The sequence below is a fragment of the Pelophylax lessonae genome (assembly GCF_965119305.1).
Source record: "Pelophylax lessonae genome assembly, chromosome: 1".
In the NCBI taxonomy this organism is placed as follows: domain Eukaryota; kingdom Metazoa; phylum Chordata; class Amphibia; order Anura; family Ranidae; genus Pelophylax; species Pelophylax lessonae.
This window is the reverse complement of record NC_138768.1, coordinates 480726056-480745993: the sequence shown is the minus strand read 5'-3', so window position 1 is coordinate 480745993 and position 19938 is coordinate 480726056. Positions and strand designations below refer to the sequence as shown.

General features: G+C 47.2%; 1 pseudogene across 1 annotated transcript in view; it reads left to right on the top strand.

Moving 5' to 3' along the window:
• The window catches only part of LOC309547042, a 118524-nt pseudogene extending 99134 nt beyond the window's left edge, over positions 1–19390 (top strand). The window contains exons 3-4 of the transcript in view: positions 17589–17744; positions 18626–19390. The product of the transcript in view is annotated as an uncharacterized misc_RNA (transcript). The remainder of the gene's footprint in view (positions 1–17588; positions 17745–18625) is intronic.
• Positions 19391–19938: the final 548 nt, after the last annotated feature.

The window sequence follows — 19938 nt, the reverse complement described above, 5'->3', positions numbered from 1 at the left end:
GGACAGCCAGTGCGGACACCTGGCCCTTTATCGTGGCCAGCGCCAGGCGCTGATCCACTCCAGACTGGAGGAAAGCCAAGATTCTCGACACCGAGTAAGAACGAGGGGAGAACCCCCTGGACTCACACCAGGTGAAATAGGCTTTCCAGGTACGGTAATAGATCTTACCAGAGAAGGATTTCCTAGCCTTGATCAGGGTAGGGATAACCTCAGGGGATAGACCCTTGTCCTTCAAGACCTGGGTCTCAACAGCCAGGCCGTTAAAGCCAGCGACTGTAGAGCAGGATGGAAGATCGGACCTTGAGACAGGAGATCTTCCCGCAGAGGCAGGCGCCACTGCCAGGTGAACAACGTCGGCGTACCAGGACCGGTGTGGCCAGTCCGGTGCCACCAGAATCACCATGTGCGGTTCCGAAGTCAATCTGCGAAGGAACCTGGATAGTAACTGAATCGGAGGAAAGGCGTACATCAGACGATCCTGATGCCAAGGGGCCACCAACGCATCCGAGGCGTCCGCCAACGGATCGCGCGTTCTTGCCACGAAACTTTCCACCTTTCGGTTTAGCCGGGATGCAAACAGATCCACATCTGGGGATCCCCACCTCGCACACAGCATCTGAAAGACCTCCGGGTGTAGGGACCATTCCCCCTGGTCCAGGGTCTGGCGACTCAGATAGTCGGCCTGCCAATTTTCCACACCCGGAATGTGAACTGCCAAGATCGCCGGGACATGAGCCTCGGCCCAAGACAGAATGTCGGACACCTCCCGGGCCGCACGAGCACTCTTGGTGCCCCCCTGGTGGTTGATGTAAGCCACCGCGGTAGCATTGTCCATCTGTACGCGAACAGGCAAGCCCTGGAGACGTTCCGACCACTGGAGGAGACAGAGTTTTATCGCTCGTAGCTCCAGTACATTTATCGGGAGGGAGGACTCCTCCTCCGCCCAAGTGCCCTGGGCAGACAGGTTGCCCAGGAATCCACCCCAGCCTGACAGGCTGGCAACCGTGGTAACCACTGTCCACACCAACGGACGGAAGGACTTGCCTTCCGCCACCGACGGGGACTGGATCCACCATAGAAGAGCCAATCTGGTCTGGCGACTCAGGGAGACATCCAGATCCAAGGACTGAGGAAGTCTGTCCCACCTGGCCAGGATCTCCGTCTGGAGAGCCCGCGTGTGGAACTGAGCAAAGGGGATCGCCTCGAAGGCCGACACCATCAACTCCAGGCCCCGCATGCAGGTCCTGAGTGACGAGGATGGATTGTCCCTGAGGGACCTGAGTTCGTCCTGCAAAGTCCGGAGCTTTACCTCCGGCAAGAACACCTTTGCCTGAGCAGAGTCCAGAACCATTCCCAGGTAGGGAAGGCGAAGCGACGGAGACAACGCTGATTTTTGAACGTTGATGGTCCATCCGAACTCTTGGAGCGTCTGTACCGTGATGGACAAGTCGCGCACAAGGTCCTGACTGGCACGCGATCTTAGAAGCAGATCGTCCAGATAACCCAGGACCGCAATGCCGTGGGCCCGCAGTAGGCCCAGGACCGATGCCAACACCTCGGTTAACACCCTGGGTGCCGAAGCGAGATCGAAAGGTAACGCCACAAACTGGTAGTGGTCCTCTGTGATAGCAAACCGAAGGTACCGCTGATGACCCTCGAAGATAGGAATGTGCAGGTACGCATCCTTCAGATCTATCGAAGCCAGGAATTCTCCTGGGCTCAAGGAGGCCACCACCGAACGGAGGGACTCCATTTGAAATTTTCGAACACGCACAAAGCGGTTCAGCGCTTTCAGGTCCAGAATAGGACGCACTTTGCCCTCCTTCCTGGGCACAGTGAACAGATTTGAATAAAACCCCCGAAAACTGTCCTGATGAGGTACCGGGACAATCACTCCCTGAGCAAGCAGGTCCTGCACTGCTTGATGCAAGTCCTGCAGACGCCCCGGAAGCAGATGGAGATTGGAGGGAAAAAATCTGTCCGCCGGCCGGGAAAGGAATTTGATCTTGTAACCCGATCGAAAGATTTCCTGAACCCACCTGTCCGAAATCCGGATCAGCCAAGGTTGGAGGAAACTGCGCAGACGTCCCCCCACCCCGGAAACGGGTGAGGGCGCCCCTTCAGGCAGAGGCGGATTGTCCCACCGAGCCGGCATTGCCGGCCTTCTGCTTACCCGCCCAGGGCTTCTTCTGGTTGCCCTGGGCCTTGAAGGGCTTGCCCTTGGATTGGTTCCGAAAGGCACGAAAGGACCCCTGAGTGGATCTAGGCGCAGAACCCCGCTTGCCTCGGAAAGACTTGTTCTTCGTGTTCTGGGGCAGCATAGTGCTCTTGCCCCCCGTGACGCCCTTCACCAGGGTATCCAACGCCTCCCCAAAAAGGCGAGAGCCAGCATAGGGAAAATCAGCAACAGTTTTCCGTGAGGACTGGTCGGCCGACCAGCTCTTCAGCTATATCAGTCGCCGGTTAAGTACCGCGACACTAGAGAGGCGAGCCACCAAGGGGGCCTCATTCAAGGCTGCATCACACAAATACATGACTCCTTGGTGGATTTGATCCACCATTTCCAGCCGGGCAGGCGGAACACCATCAGACACGAGATTGCTCCTAAGCATCTTAGTCCAATCAGCCACCGCCTGAGCCACCAGAACGGACGCGGAAATGGGTTTGAGCAACGAACCCGCTACCGTATAGGAATGGCGGGCCAGGGACTCCAACCTCCGGTCCGTGGGATCCCGGAAAAACGGGGTGTCCTCAGTAGGAACCAGGGTAGCCTTGTTCAGCACGGCCACAGTGTGATCTACCTGTGGAGGCACACACCACCGTGATTCCGTAGCCGGCGCAAAAGGATAAAGCAATTTGAACCGACTAGGAACCAGGAATGGACGTTTTAACGTGCGCCATACTTCATTAACAGTGTAATAACATTCCGCTGGGCAGGGAAAAACCTGCGCAGACTTGCGGGTCCTGTGCATCCCAAATGAGGACACAACGCCCGGAGGACAGGGCTCATCCTCCAAATGTAAGGTTTCTTTTACAGAAACAATGAACTCATCTATGGTCGTCCGTTCTTCAGGTGACCCTGGGGAGGATGTATCAACACCCTCCAGTTCAGCCTCCCCCTCAGACCCCGGGGGGTCCAGGGATGAGCGGGACCCTGAGAAGGGCACGCTCGCAGCAGCAGCAGCCAAATCCCCATCTGAATCAGAAGAGAGAGACAACCTGGGCCTCTTCCTCGCAACCCGTTCAGCCATCAGCATTTCCATATTTGCCACCAAGGTTGCTACTAAAGCAGCCAGATCAGGTCGCAGCGGAGCCACAGGAGAACTGGGGCCCCCCACTAAAGCTGGAGGAAACTTGCTTTCCTGAGAATCCATGGCTCAAGTTATCAGAACAAACTACAGTGCAAAAACCGGTGTACTGTCCCCTTTAAGAGCGCTGCGTGTGCGCAGCCCACTGCTACTGTCACAGCTATGAAAGACCCCCAAAGGAGAAAAGAAACTGAGCCAGAAGCGATATACAGAGGGAAGTATGAGAGTGATAACCTGCAGAGCCCGCAGAGCGTTGCTGCCAGTGTCCTTGCTGCTGATGGAGAAAGGAAGTGCTGCTGGAGAGGGCTGGACTATAAGTCAGACCTCGGGAAAATGGCTGCCCCATAGGAATGCATTGGAGGCTATGCCAAAATGGCCGCCGACATGCGGTCGGACCGATCGTTCCACCGCCCACAAAATGGCGGCGGTTGGCGCCAAAATGACCTGTATAATCGCCCCAGAGGAGCTATACACGTGTGCCCAAAGTAAATATGGCGGACCACGCGAATCTTCCCCGCACAATCACAGACGTCTGCACCCCCGAACATGTACCTAAGGTGACACAGGGACAGGGACCCCCGGCAAACATACAAATCTGCACAAGCGAACCCCGCAGGGATCGCACAGGGAGTCACACAGGCACAGACATGGGGACACACAGCAACACAGTCTGCCACCCCAGACAGAGGTCCCACACAGAAAAGTACTTACCTGTACCCGATGGCGTGGGGGAGCCTCTATGCACGGATAAACCTCTGTCCTCATCTGACAGGGAGTGCCGTGAGCCAGGGACATGACGCTGCAGCACCGCAGACGAGTCCTGTGAGGTAGCCACCTCACGGCTGCATCCCTGCAGCGAACAGGGATGGGTCGTTTGTAATGCCAGGGCGAACCATAGCTGAACGCTCGATGGCGGGCTGGGGGTCCATCTGACCCTCAGTGCCCTGGAAAAACCAGGGCGGTCAGTCCGAATCCCAGCACCGCATGATCCATCTTCATCCGAAGAGAAGACTAACACTAGAAGCTGACAAAATAAACAGCTAGTAAAGTAAGAGAAAAAACTGACATTTTCAAAGAAAATCATATAAAAGATTAGGAAGGCTGAGACTGAAGCCCCAGCACAAGGTAAGCCTGACTATTCCTGACGCTAGGCAAATTAAAACTGAGTTGGGAGTGGTGATGCAGGGGGGGTATTGACCGAATGGGACAGCCCCCATGGGTGTGTATATGCTAATGCCTTTTGTTTTTTGACTAAGTCTATATGCCTAGCTATTCCTACGGATAGGAAGTCAATACCCAATAGTGTTGACTTAGAGGAGGCGGCGACTGTCGGAGGACGTAAGAGAAATATTTTTATTTCTCATGATGAAACTGTCTTTTTCTGATGTGTGGTGGTATGCCGGTTGGGGGAAGTGCGGCTACGAAAGGTAACACGTATCCTTTGAATTTAATTGCATTCTGTCTGTGTATGGTTACTGAGATTATTAAATGGTACCAATAGGAAATACTGTGTATGAAAAATATTATTTTCTAAAAAATATTTCTTTAATTCTCCTTATTACAAGAAATGACAATGTATATATATATATATATATATATATATATATATATAAGGGACGATTTAAAGCAGAGATACTACTATTTTCTGGATTGTGTGGTGTTGAAAGACAAATGTGGAGGTATTAGGGCAGGTATTGCCTTAAACCCCAGTGTCTGTATAACCTGCTGAGTGTTCTTTGGATTAGGGAGTCAGAGAAAGACTAGCCTATATTCACTCCTTTAGAAGACGTTCGAACGTGTATAGAACAGATTAAGACTAGGGTTGAGCGAACACGGACTGTATTATTCGTGTTCGTACCGAATAATTGTTTTTTTTTTACCCGAACACGGACCCGAAAACTTTACTGTATATTCGGGTAAAAATCCGTGTTCGGTCATTTTATTTCCGGGTTTTGTATGCATTGGCGCGCTTTTCATGGCGGGCTTTCAACAGCCAATCAACAAGCGTTTAACTGGTGTGCCTTAAGCCATCCCAGCCATGCCTAAAAATGTATTAGTAGCTGTGATTGGCCATCTGAAGCATGTGACCAAGTCTTTATAAGTTCGAGACCGAGTGCCGCTGGGTCATTATTATGCTGTAGTTCAGGGACAGAGCACACAACATCATACGTGCTGGCTGCTGATTAGGGACAGACAGGCAAAAATCATTTGTGTCCGAATAGAATTGAGGGACAGGTCGGAGTGTTTTAGGCAGGGCGAGTTGTAGGGCATTTTAGGGCGAGGCTGCTGATTTTTAGGGTCAGTGTTCTACAATCGATTTTGCTGTGTGGGGGGGGGTTTGCAGTGACCGATCTTATCAATCCTTTTAGGGAGAGGCTGGAGATAGGCAGGGTCAGTGGTCCACATCGATTTTGCTGTGTGTGGGGTGCAGTGAACACAATCTTTTTGCCAACTGAGGAGGAGGGAGAAAAGTCTTTTTTATCAGACAGTCACTTGTGTGCAGCGTTTTTCCTTCAGTGCTGCTGTGCTGACTGTGATAATACACTGCTGTGTTCACATGTGCTATTATTGAGTGATTTAAAAAGTTATACACTTTTTTTCTATTCCACTATTCAATATACACCCTTGGGTTAAAAAAATTAAATTGTGGCATAGTCTGTACTAATCTAGTTAAAAATTACGAACTTAAAAGGGGAATTTTTTTTTCCCTCCATAGCCTGCAGCAGAGCTGGTCCACATCGATTTTGCTGTGTGTGGGGTGCAGTGAACACAATCTTTTTTGCCCACTGAGGAGGAGGGAGAAAAGTCTTTTTTATCAATCACTGTGTGCAGCGTTTTACCTTCAGTGCTGCTGTGCTGACTCTGATAATACACTGCTGTGTTCACATGTGCTATTATTGAGTGATTTAAAAAGTTATACACTTTTTTTCTATTCCACTATTCAATATACACCCTTGGGTTAAAAAAATTAATTTGTGGCATACTCTGGTTCTGTACGTGTGAGATACATACATCTTTTTTTGATAATATTTTCTATTCCGCTATTCAATCTACACCTTTGGGTATAAACAATTAAATTGCGGGATAGTCTGTGTCGGTACGTGTGAGATACACCTTTCCAATTTTTGGGGTGCATCTCATACTTCCGAGGATTTGAGGGTGCTGCCTGTTCTGAACTCCTCATCCTGCCTTTGGGGGTACAAAAAATAGTAATTGGGGCCTAGTCTGGTTCTGTACATGTGAGATACATACACCTTTTTTTGATAATATTTTCTATTCCGCTATTCAATCTACACCTTTTGGTATAAACAATTAAATTGCGGGATAGTCTGTGTCGGTACGTGTGAGATACACCTTTCCAATTTTTGGGGTGCATCTCATACTTCCGAGGATTTGAGGGGGCTGCCTGTTCCAAACTCCTCCTACTCCTCCTCATCCTGCCTTTGGGGGTACAAAAAATAGTAACTGGGGCCTAGTCTGGTTCTGTACGTGTGAGATACATACACCTTTTTTTTGATAATATTTTCTATTCCGCTATTCAATCAAAACCTTTGGGTATAAACAATTAAATTGCGGGATAGTCTGTGTCGGTACGTGTGAGATACACCTTTCCAATTTTTGGGGTGCATCTCATACTTCCGAGGATTTGAGGGTGCTGCCTGTTCTGAACTCCTCCTACTCCTCATCCTGCCTTTGGGGGTACAAAAAATAGTAATTGGGGCCTAGTCTGGTTCTGTACGTGTGAGATACATACACCTTTTGATAATATTTTCTATTCCGCTATTCAATCTACACCTTTGGGTATAAACAATTAAATTGCGGGATAGTCTGTGTCGGTACGTGTGAGATACACCTTTCCAATTTTTGGGGTGCATCTCATACTTCCGAGGATTTGAGGGTGCTGCCTGTTCTGAACTCCTCATCCTGCCTTTGGGGGTACAAAAAATAGTAATTGGGGCCTAGTCTGGTTCTGTACGTGTGAGATACATACACCTTTTTTTGATAATATTTTCTATTCCACTATTCAATCTACACCTTTGGGTATAAACAATTAAAATGCGGGATAGTCTGTGTCGGTACATGTGAGATACACCTTTCCAATTTTTGGGGTGCATCTCATACTTCCGAGTATTTGAGGGTGCTGCCTGTTCTGAACTCCTCCTACTCCTCATCCTGCCTTTGGGGGTACAAAAAATAGTAATTGGGGCCTAGTCTGGTTCTGTACGTGTGAGATACATACACCTTTTTTTTGATAATATTTTCTATTCCGCTATTCAATCTACACCTTTGGGTATAAACAATTAAATTGCGGGATAGTCTGTGTCGGTACGTGTGAGATACACCTTTCCAATTTTTGGGGTGCATCTCATACTTCCGAGGATTTGAGGGTGCTGCCTGTTCTGAACTCCTCCTACTCCTCATCCTGCCTTTGGGGGTACAAAAAATAGTAATTGGGGCCTAGTCTGGTTCTGTACGTGTGAGATACATACACTTTTTTTTGATAATATTTTCTATTCCGCTATTCAATCTACACCTTTGGGTATAAACAATTAAATTGCGGGATAGTCTGTGTCGGTACGTGTGAGATACACCTTTCCAATTTTTGGGGTGCATCTCATACTTCCGAGGATTTGAGGGTGCTGCCTGTTCCGAACTCCTGCTACTCCTCATCCTGCCTTTGTCGGTACAAAAAATAGTAATTTGGGCCTAGTCTGGGTCTGTACGTGTGAGATACATACACCTTTTGATATCATATTTTCTATTCCGCTATTCAATCTACACCTTTGGGTATAAACAATTAAATTGCGGTATAGTCTGTGTCGGTACGTGTGAGATACACCTTTCCAATTTTTGGGGTGCATCTCATACTGCCGAGGATTTGAGGGTGTTGCCTGTTCCGAACTCCTCCTACTCCTCATCCTGCCTTTGGGGGTACAAAAAATAGTAATTTGGGCCTAGTCTGGGTCTGTACGTGTGAGATACATACACCTTTTGATATCATATTTTCTATTCCGCTATTCAATCAAAACCTTTGGGTATAAACAATTAAATTGCGGGGTTGTCTGTGTCGGTACGTGTGAGATACACCTTTCCAATTTTTGGGGTGCATCTCATACTGCCAAGGATTTGAGGGTGCTGCCTGTTCCGAACTCCTCCTACTCCTCATCCTGCCTTTGGGGGTACAAAAAATAGTAATTTGGGCCTAGTCTGGGTCTGTACGTGTGAGATACATACACCTTTTGATATCATATTTTCTATTCCGCTATTCAATCTACACCTTTGGGTATAAACAATTAAATTGCGGTATAGTCTGTGTCGGTACGTGTGAGATGCACCTTTCCAATTTTTGGGGTGCATCTCATACTGCCGAGGATTTGAGGGTGTTGCCTGTTCCGAACTCCTCCTACTCCTCATCCTGCCTTTGGGGGTACAAAAAATAGTAATTTGGGCCTAGTCTGGGTCTGTACGTGTGAGATACATACACCTTTTGATATCATATTTTCTATTCCGCTATTCAATCAAAACCTTTGGGTATAAACAATTAAATTGCGGGATTGTCTGTGTCGGTACGTGTGAGATACACCTTTCCAATTTTTGGGGTGCATCTCATACTGCCAAGGATTTGAGGGTGCTGCCTGTTCCGAACTCCTCCTACTCCTCATCCTGCCTTTGGGGGTACAAAAAATAGTAATTTGGGCCTAGTCTGGGTCTGTACGTGTGAGATACATACACCTTTTGATATCATATTTTCTATTCCGCTATTCAATCAAAACCTTTGGGTATAAACAATTAAATTGCGGGATAGTCTGTGTCGGTACGTGTAAGATACACCTTTCCAATTTTTGGGGCGCATCTCATACTACCGAGGATTTGAGGGTGCTGCCTGTTCCGAACTCCTCCTACTCCTCATCCTGCCTTTGGGGGTACAAAAAATAGTAATCGCGGCCTAGTCTGGTTCTGTACGTGTGAGATACATACACCTTTTTTTTGATAATATTTTCTATTCCGCTATTCAATCTACACCTTTGGGTAAAAACAATTAAATTGCGGGATAGTCTGTGTCGGTACGTGTGAGATACACCTTTCCAATTTTTGGGGCGCATGTCATACTGCCGAGGATTTGAGGGTGCTTCAGTCTGCCTCCTGCCTGTTCCGAACTCCTCCTACTCCTCATCCTGCCTTTAGGGTACAAAAAATAGTAATCGGGGCCTACTTTGTGTTTGTACGTGTGAGAGTTTGTACGTGTGAGATACACCGTTTTGTAAAATTTGTCCTATTCCGCTATTCAATATACACCCTGTTTGAGTGTAAAAAATTAAATTGTGGGATAGTCTGTATCGGTACATGTGAGATACACCATTTTAAATTTGTTTGGCGCATCTCCTTCTACCGCCGAGGATTGCAGGGCGCTTCAGTTTGCCTCCTGTTCCCTACTACTCCTACTCCTCTTCCTCATCCTGCCTTTAGGGTACAAAAAATTGTAATCGGGGCCTAGTTTGTGTTTGTACGTGTGAGATACACCGTTTTGTAAAATTTGTCCTATGCCGCTATTCAATATACACCCTGTTTGAGTGTAAAAAATTAAATTGCGGGATAGTCTGTGTCGGTACATGTGAGATACACCTTTTTAAATTTGTTTGGCGCATCTCCTTCTACCGCCGAGGATTGCAGGGCGCTTCAGTTTGCCTCCTGTTCCCAACTCCTCCTACTCCTCTTCCTCATCCTGCCTTTAGGGTACAAAAAATTGTAATCGGGGCCTAGTCTGTGTTTGTACGTGTGAGATACACCGTATTATAAAATTTTTCCTATTCCGCTATTCAATATACACCCTTTTGGAGTGCAAAAAATTAAATTACGGCATAGTCTGTATCGGTACGTGTGAGATACACCTTTTAAATTTGTTTGGCGCATCTCCTTCCACCGCCAAGGATTGCAGGGCGCTTCAGTTTGCCTCCTGTTCCCAACTCCTCCTACTCCTCTTCCTACTCCCCTAGGGTACAAAAAATTGGGTACAAAGATCGGGGCCTAGTCTGTGTTTGTACGTGTGAGATACACAGTTTTTTATCCTTTTTCCTATTCCGCTATTCAATATACACCCTTTTGGGGTAAAAAACATTAAATTGCGGCATAGTTTGCATATTTGACTGTGAGATACACCCGTGCGATACTGTTGTTTTGTTCCGCTATTCAATAAACACCTTTCTAGGGCAAGATCATAAATTACAGAAATATGAGGAGACCGTCAAATAGGGGCCGTGGCCTGGGTCGTGGTGCTGCTGGTAGAGCTCCTGTTGCAAGGAGAGGACGTGGTCGATCTGTGCCAGCTACACGCACAAGTGAAACACCTTCCTCAAGTGTGAGTAGGCGACAGAACCTGCAGCAGTATTTGGTAGGACATCATACACCTCTACAAGTGTTGAGGGCAGAACAAGTAGAGGCGATAGTAGATTGGGTGGGAGACAATGTGACGGAACTGGAGGCACTGTCAGCAGCAAACCAGTCTACTGCAGAAAGGTCAGAGTTGGCACCTGCAGCCGATGTCCAACCGTCTTTTACCTCAACCCCTTGCAAATCAGGCAAGCAGTCTGAGCCCCAAGTCATACAGCAGTCTCTTCTTCTTTTTGAGGACTCTGTCAGCAGGGTTTCCCAGGGCCATCCACCTAGCCCTGCCCCAGAAGTGGAAGAGATTGAGTGCAGCGATGCCCAACCACTTATTTCTCAAGATGAGTACATGCAAGGACCATCGCAGCACGTCTCCGATGATGACGAAACGCAGGTGCCAACTGCTGCAGCGTTCAGAATTGTGGAGACCGACAAGGAGGGCAGGGGTGAAGACTGGGTGAAAGATGATGTGGAGGACGATGAGGTCCTCGACCCCACATGGAATGAAGGTCATGCAGGTGACCTGAGTAGTTTGGAGGAAGAGGCAGTGGTCGCACAGAGCCACCAGCACAGCAGAAGAGGGAGCAGGGTGCAGAAGCAGAGCGGCCGTGCCCTAGACACTACGCCTGCTACTGCCCAACGCAGCAAGGGAACGAGCGCAGCAAAGCCAGCTCAAAGGAGTTCTCTAGCGTGGAAGTTCTTTAGAAAATGTGCTGATGACAGGACACGAGTGGTTTGCACCCTGTGCAATCAGAGCCTGAAGCGAGGCATAAACCTTCTCAACCTGAGCACAACCTGCATGATCAGGCATCTAAGTGCAAAGCACGAGCTGCAGTGGAGTACACACCTTCAAAACCAAGAAACGTCTCTGGCTCATCCTACTTCCTCTTCTGCTGCAGTCTCGGCCGCTCCATCCACATCTGTAGTGATACTGGCACCTGCCACCCCGCAAACAGACGATCTGTCAGCAACACCACCACCTGAGTCACCAACCATCTCCACAATGTCCCGTGGAAGCGTTCAGATTTCCATCTCCCAAACACTTGAGAGGAAGAGGAAGTACCCCCCCCTACCCACCCGCGATCCCTGGCCCTGAATGCCAGCATTTCAAAATTCTTGGCCTTTGAAATGCTGTCATTCCGTCTGGTGGAGACGCACAGTTTTAAAAACCTTATGTCGGTGACTGTCCCACAGTACGTCGTGCCCAGCCGACACTACTTTTCCAGGCAAGCCATCCCTTCCCTGCACAACCAAGTGGGGGAAAAAATCCAGGTGTGCACTGCGCAACGCCATCTGTGCCAAGGTCCACCTAACTACCGATACGTGGATCAGTAAGCATGGTCAGGGGCGTTATATCTCCCTAACGGCACACTGGGTAAATGCAGTGGCGGATGGGCCTGAGGCGGATAGCAATTTGGCGCATGTCCGTCCACCACCGAGGATTGCAGGGCGCTTCAGTTTGCCTCCTGTTCCTAACTCCTCCTACTCCGCTTCCTCATCCTCTACCGCCTCCTCATCCGGTCAGCGTAACACCTTCACCACCAACTTCAGCACGGCCAGGAGTAAACGACAGCAGGCAGTTTTAAAACTTGCCTGTTTGGGGGAAAAACCACACACCGCGCAGGAGTTGTGGAGGAGCATGGAACAGCAGACAAATGAGTGGTTGCTGCCAGCGAGCCTCAAGCCCGGCCTGGTGGTGTGCGATAACGGGCGAAATCTCATAGCAGCTCTGGGCCTAGCCGGTTTGACGCACATCCCTTGCCTGGCGCATATGTTGAATTTGGTGGTGCAGAGGTCCCTTAAAAATTACCCCGATATGTCAGAGCTGCTGCAGAAAGTGCGCACTTTCGGCGTTCTCACCCTGCTGCTGCTCGCCTGTCAGCGCTGCAGCGTAACTTCGGCCTTCCACAAGGTGGAACTCCACCTTGCACATGCTGGAAAGACTGTGCGAGCAGCAGCAGGCCATAGTGGAGTTTCAGCTGCAGCACGCACGCGTGAGTCGCTCTGCGGAACAGCACCACTTCACCACCAATAACTGGGCCTCCATGCGAGACCTGTGTGCCTTGTTGCGCTGTTTTGAGTACTCCACCAACATGGCCAGTGCCGATGACGCCGTTCTCAGCTTAACTATCCCACTTCTATGCCTCCTTGAAAAAACAATTCGGGCGATGATGGAAGAGGATGTGGCACAGGATGAGGAGGAGGAGGAGGAGGATGAAGAGGTAACATTTCCAAGGCTTTCAGGGCAGTCATTCGCAAAGGGGCTCCGAGGGTGGGTTCCTGCACACACAAACGCCAGGGACACAATTGTCTAGCAGGGGCACAGTTCTGGAGGATGAGGAGATGGAGGAGGAGATAGAACCATGTTCACAGCAGGGTGGCACCCAGGCCAGCTCATGGCCATCACTGGTGCGTGGCTGGGGGGATACAGAGGACACGGACGATACACCTCCCACAGAGGACAGCCTTTCGTTGCCTCTGGGCAGCCTGGCACACATGAGCGATTACATGCTGCAGTGTCTCCACAATGACCGCTGAGTTGCCCACATTCTAACTTGTGCTGATTACTTGGTGGCCACGCTGCTGGATCCCCGTTACAAGGACAACTTACCGTCCTTAATTCACTCACTGGAGCGCGATCGCAAGATGCGCGAGTACAAGCACACGCTGGTAGATGCGATGCTGCTGGCATTCCCACCTGATAGCGGGGCCACAGTGGAAGCACAAGGCAGAGGAGGAGGAGGAAGAAGAGGTCGCCAACGCAACCAGGGCACTGCCAGCACCTCAGAAGGCAGGGTTAGCATGGCCGAAATGTGGAAATGCTTTGTCAGCACGCCACAACAAACAGCAGCACCAGCAGCTCATATGGAACGTCTTAGCAGGAGGCAGCATTTCACCAACATGGTGGAGCAGTATGTGTGCACACGCCTACATGTAGTGAATGACGGGTCTGCCCCCTTCAACTTCTGGGTCTCCAAACTGGGCACATGGCCTGAGCTTGCCCTTTACGCCTTAGAGGTGCTGGCGTGCCCTGCAGCCAGTGTATTATCTGAACGGGTATTTAGCACGGCTGGGGGCGTTATCACAGACAAGCGCAGCCGCCTGTCCAGAGACAATGTGGACAAGCTCACGTTCATTAAAATGAACCAGGCATGGATCCCACGGGACTTTTCCGTACCTTGTGCAGAATAGCGATGGATACCGACCTTACCCAGCCATTGTTCTATTTTTGCTCTTTCTCACTCTTTTGGGGTGTACCCTCATTTAAAATTTCTGAAAAAAAGCAGTGTTGGCTACCTCGTCCTCCTCCTCAGGGCCAGATTAACGTAGGGGCTATTGGAGCTGCAGCTCAAGGCCCCTACCTTAATATAGGCCCCGGGTTGGCCATATTCACTGTTACCGCTCTTCTGTCACTTGTAAACACAGAAGTCTGGCTTCTATGCTCGCTTCCCCAGGCAGCTCCCTCAGAACCTCCCCACACAGCACGAAGGCCGGACAAGGAGGGACAGTTGCCGATGCATGGATGTGTTTATGGGCTTCAGAGACAGCATCCCATGTTGAATTAGGCATGCATGGCTGCACCCTTCCTCCTCTGGGTGCATGCCAAGGCACGGCCCTTAAGGCCCTTCAAAATCCTCAGCACCAAGCCCATGATGCTCTTAATCTGGCCCTGGTCCTCCTCCACCGCCGCTTCCACCTACACCGCCCATAGGTGTGCGCAGCCTATTGCATTAGGGTGTGCACCCCAAAGTTTAAATACACATGCATGTGTTTGCCTACATGTACATGGCCCCAATACATTACTCTCCCTGCTGGCAAAGTGAAATAGAAGTGTGTGGCACTTCTCTTATGGCAGAGCAGGTCCGAGGGAGATCTTTCCCATCTCCTCACTGGCAAACAGAGCGATAATGCTAATGTGCCCTAGGTGATTAGGGTGTGCCCAGGCACACCCGTCACACCCTGTGCGCACGCCTATGACACCGCCACATCCACCACCACCTCAACCTCCCTCCTACTCCATATGGGCCTCGTCCTTCAGAGATGAAGAACATTGTTTTATTTTTCTGTTTTTTTTTTTGTTGTTTTAAGTTATTTCCCTATCCACATTTGTTTGCAGAACACTCGCCATGCTCTTAACTACGTTTTGCTGCCATTTGCAGCACTCTAGCCCTTTCCTTTGGTGTTTTAGAGCCATTTTAGTGCCTGAAAGTTTGGGTCCCCATTGACTTCAATGGGGTTCGGTGTCCGGGAAAAGTTTGGCAAAAGTCCAGGACACGGACCCGGACTTTTTTTTAAAGTTCGGCCGAACACGGACATCCAGGTGTCCGCTCAACTCTAATTAAGGCATGTCGTAATGATAAAGTACCTGGTGGCTGATTGGTGCACAGCCGTTGTGATAAAGAAACAGAGTTCTTGATCCCAGAATATCCAAATATTGTCATTTCTTAAAGTGGTAACGAGAAATAATAAAATGGGAAATTTAAGTGATAAGAATGTTTTGCCCATTATGAATGACTTAGGGCTTACAAAAACTAGAGCAAAAAAGTTATTAAAAATAGCAAAGAAAACAGGCTTAAATGTTGCTAAATTGCATTCAGGTGCACCCATCGTTAAGATGATGGTAAGTGGTGATCCAGACGCCCTCAAACATCATGTAAAGTGGTGCAGAATTACAAAAAAAGCGTATAAAGAGGATCCCTCTAAATGGTGGCCACCAGAGGGCTATTCTGAGTATACCTAAAAATTGATGCCTTGCTATTTAAAATGTCTGATTGTGGGGGAATTAAATGTCTAGCAGCATGGGAAGGAAAAAAGAAATAGGTGAAGCCCCCCTCCCTATAAAATATGTGTCAGAAAAAATCTGCTTTAACAAATAGATGGTTTAAGAGTAATAGAAACTGTTTTATCAGGGAAAACGTAGTTCGCCGTAGTTGGCAGGACACTTTGAGGTTATTTTATATATATAGAATTATAGATAATGAGAATTTACATTTTGCTCACAAGTCCCTGTATGAAAGGGAGCTCTGCTGCAAAATTTTGAAAATTGGCTACTTACCAAGAGAGGGTTCAACAGTAAATATCTTCGTTCCCGTTAAAGTTATGGAATTTATTTTTGCACAGAAAGGGTTACCGCAATAAGTGTGACCATTGGACCCTGTTGGCATAGAGCCAAAAGTTTTAAATCAGATTAACTTTTTATCTGATTATAGTTTTTGAATGGTATTTTAGGGGTGTCCTCTATTGAAGGAGGGGAACCTCTGGTCAGATTTTTGTAAAAATGACACGAGGAAAAAAAAAAGTAGAACGTTTTTTTTGTAAGGTTGGCACGGAGCCAAGAAAATGTTTTAGTTTTATCTGATTTTAGCATACAAGTGGTATCCGATGTGCCATCTTTACTGATGGCCATACCATCCGATGCTACTCACTTTTACAGTGAAGTAATGCCTTTTTTTAGCGTCCTAGTGGACGAGGAGACAAACCCATCTTAGTTTCTTGTTTTTCAGTCCGGGTAACTGACCTGGTGTAGAAATGCCCTTAAAAATAGGTGATGGAGGTTAGTATACAGCAAGGATAGGGAAAGTTTATGTCCCTTAGAAACCCCAAGAAATTAGGGCAATTATTGAAGAACTCACAAACATTGCCAAGAGTCTTAAAAGAAATGGTACAAAAGGTTGATGTGAATGGAGAAAACTCAGCAAGCTACATATAAAGATATGTGGATTTTGATTGATTGTGCAGTACTGGGAGAAAAAAAAAAAAAAAATATATATATATATATATATATATATATATATATATATATATATATATGTGTATGTATGGAACACATTTGCAATAAATAAATAAGTGCGCATGAATCAGGGATATTGAGGATACAGGCAGATGGCCAATTCCAAAGAAATGGGTAACAAGTATGTTTGATAAAGGACAGAATTCGAATGTTACCGGATGTTGTTTAGAAGGAAGGTGAGGATATGTTAAACTATTGTAATAGATTCAAAGATGCGATATAGAAGCATAGTGATTGAGTGACTGAAAGTGAAGATGAAATGAAACAACCTAAAGTGATAAATATTTTTGTAAGTGGATTGTTGTCTGAAATTAGAAAAGAAAATGGAGCTCCGCATAGCAGGCTGGAGAATTAAACCTGTCCCTGAGTTGGTTGACATAGCACAGATAGCTTGTGAAGTGTTATAAAAAAAAGAAAGAAAAAAATAGAGAGAAAGGAAAAAACTAAAATAATGAATATGCAAGTCCCTGAGGTTAAGGAAAAGATTCATCAACCCAGGGGAATGTCAGTTTCTACAGTACAGATGACGGAACCCCCTTATCCCCCGCCAGGAGTAGTGTACATTTCCAATTTTGGGGTCCCCTAGGCCAAAAGGGAGAACTGGAGATCCAAAGAGGGGCAGTGTAGGACCCCTACAGGAATTATTAAAGGGACAAACAAAAAGCAATTATAAATTCACTTCGGAAGAGTTAACCCCTTCAGTTATGGAAGCATTTAAACAAATCAAGCAATCTTTGCTAACAGTGCCCAGTCTTGGTTTGTCAGACTATAGCAAAGATTTATATTTATTTTGCACAGAAATAAATGGACATGCGAATGGGGTGTTAACGCAACACTTCTGTGCCAGACATCGCCCATGGGGTACTACAGTTACCCATTGGACAGCGTTGCCAGAGGGCTACCTGGATGTCTAAAAGCAGTAGCGGCGGCTGCCCTACTGGTTGAAAAAAAAACTGTAAGACATTGTATTAGGCAACACTTTGTATTTGATGTGCCCCCATGATTTGGAGGCTATGTTGAATAGTGCCTATACTAAACACTTCTCAGTACAGAGGATAACACATTATCATTTGATTTTGTTATCAGCTTCTAATCTAAAAATTTAGCGCTGCCAGACTCTGAATCTAGCTACTTTTCTATCGGAAGCTGACAGTGAGGAAATTGATGATTCGGAATACCTAATACATGATTGTGCTACCTCTATTGATGAAGTAACAAAACCCAGATCTGATCTTCAGGATGAATCCATTGCTGCGCTGCCTGTATGTGCAGACTTGTTGATAGATGGCTCATCCCTCAGACGACCTGATGGGTTAACATTAGCTGCTTGTGTGGTAGTAAACGGTGAGAGCCGACTACTGCATACTGAAATTCTGCTAAATTCTAAGTCAGCGCAGGCTGTGGAAATTACACCTCTCTGTGTTGCATTAGAGCTAGCAGAATGAGATACGGTAAATATCTACAGTGATTCTGCTTATGCTGTGGGTATATTGCACAGCTTTGCACAATTATGGCAGGAAAGGGGTTACCTGATAGCAACAGGAACACCCATTCAACACAAAGAGTTAATTGTCAGACTGTTGTTTGTAGTCCAATCGCCTCTTAAAGTAACAGTAATTAAATGTAAAGTACATACCGGGTTTAATGACAGTGTATCGGTTGGGAATGTTTTGGCTGATAAATATGCAAAAGAAGCTATTCATTCTTATCAGCCACATGTAGTCCCTATATTTTTGGTCACAAATTTTCAAGTGAACCATGGGGTTGTCAAGGCCCTACAGGAAAGTTCACCCCACTGATCCACTTGGTCTACAAAAAGAACTTTTTGCGGATCAGATGGCCTGTGGAGGTTGAATGATAAACTGGTTGCTCCACCGACTCTTTTTCCTTCATTGTTGGCCTTGAGCCATGGGCCTTGCCATGTCTCAACAGGAGGGATTGTGAACAAACAGTGGTGGGCACCAGGTTTTTACACATATGGTGCTAAACAGGTTAATGAATGTGCTGTATGTCAAATGCATAACATAGGTAAACCAGTGCCTACCCCTATGAAACACATTCCGCATACTGAGGAGCCGTTTCAAAATTGTGCAGATTGACTTCTCAGATATGCCCCCTTGTGGCCGATTTAAGTATCTTTTAGTTTGCGAATAAGGCTGCCAGAACAGTAGTTAAGTGTCTTACTAGAGAATTGATTCCCAGGTTTGGTATGGGAGCTGTGATCTCTTCAGACAGAGGTACACACTTTGATAACAAACTAATAGCAGAGGTAGTAGATATCTTAGGTCTGAAACAACAGTTACACACCACATATGGACCACAGGTTAGTGGGATGGTGGAACGCAGTAAGCCAACCGTAAAAAAAAAGTATCTGGCCAAGATGACTACTAATGGAAAGAGCACATGGGTAGAAGCATTGCCTATAGCCCTAGCAACTATCAGGACTACCCCTAAGGAGAAGATATATTGTTTGGGCGTCCTCCTAAAAGACTTCCTACAGCTTCTGTAACACCAGAAACAGTGACTTTAAGACTTTAACACAAATGTGTTTTCTGATACTTTTTCTAAAGCAGGACAACCAGTGGACCTAAGTGAAAAGACTCATGGACTAAATTCTGGAGAGTGGGTGTACATCAAGAATCACACCCCGAAGACTACTCTGTCCCCTAAGTGGAAGGGACCGTTCCAGATTATTCTTGTGTCTCCCACAGCTGTAAAGCTAAAGGATTACAAGTATTGGGTGCATGGTTCCCATTGTAAGAAAGCAGTGGCTTTGAACAAACATACAGGCCAGTGTACTGCTGGCAAGGACTTTTCTGTACCTTTACCTTCTAGGTCATCTCCATCATTGACTCGGGCTCGAGCCAGAAGACTACGAATACGGAAGAATGTATCTTACAGTACCTAGAGCTGATCTGTGAGGAGCCTTGGTATGGAGGAGTGGAGGAGCCTTGGTATGGATCATGGTCATGATGTATGAATGGACTCACATGATAAAAAAAGGTGAGACGCATGATACCTTTTTCCTCAATGCTACTGTAATGACTAAAAAGTTACACATGACCCCAGAGTCTGGAGTTGAGCAAAGGCTGAAGAGAGACTTACATGCTAAACTGAGACAACCCTTCTATAATTCATTTGTGGCTATGCAGTTGCAAGCTGCCAAGAAGTTGGAAATCACTAAGTGTTGGATATGCACACATTCACCTATCTCACACAAGACTTTGCCCTTACTAGGTATACCCAGTACCCTAGCTGAGATAGAAGATGGTGCTCACTTTGGTGATATCAGTGCTAATATGGTTGACAAGGCCATTTCACTACTACTATTTACCAAGGCCCCAATGAGAATACCGGCAGTATGTATTAACTTTACCCACATTTATCCGCCAGAACTACTTGAGAAAGGTTTCAAGAATGCTGATCGAGTGATTGGATACTCTCAGTGCATGGACA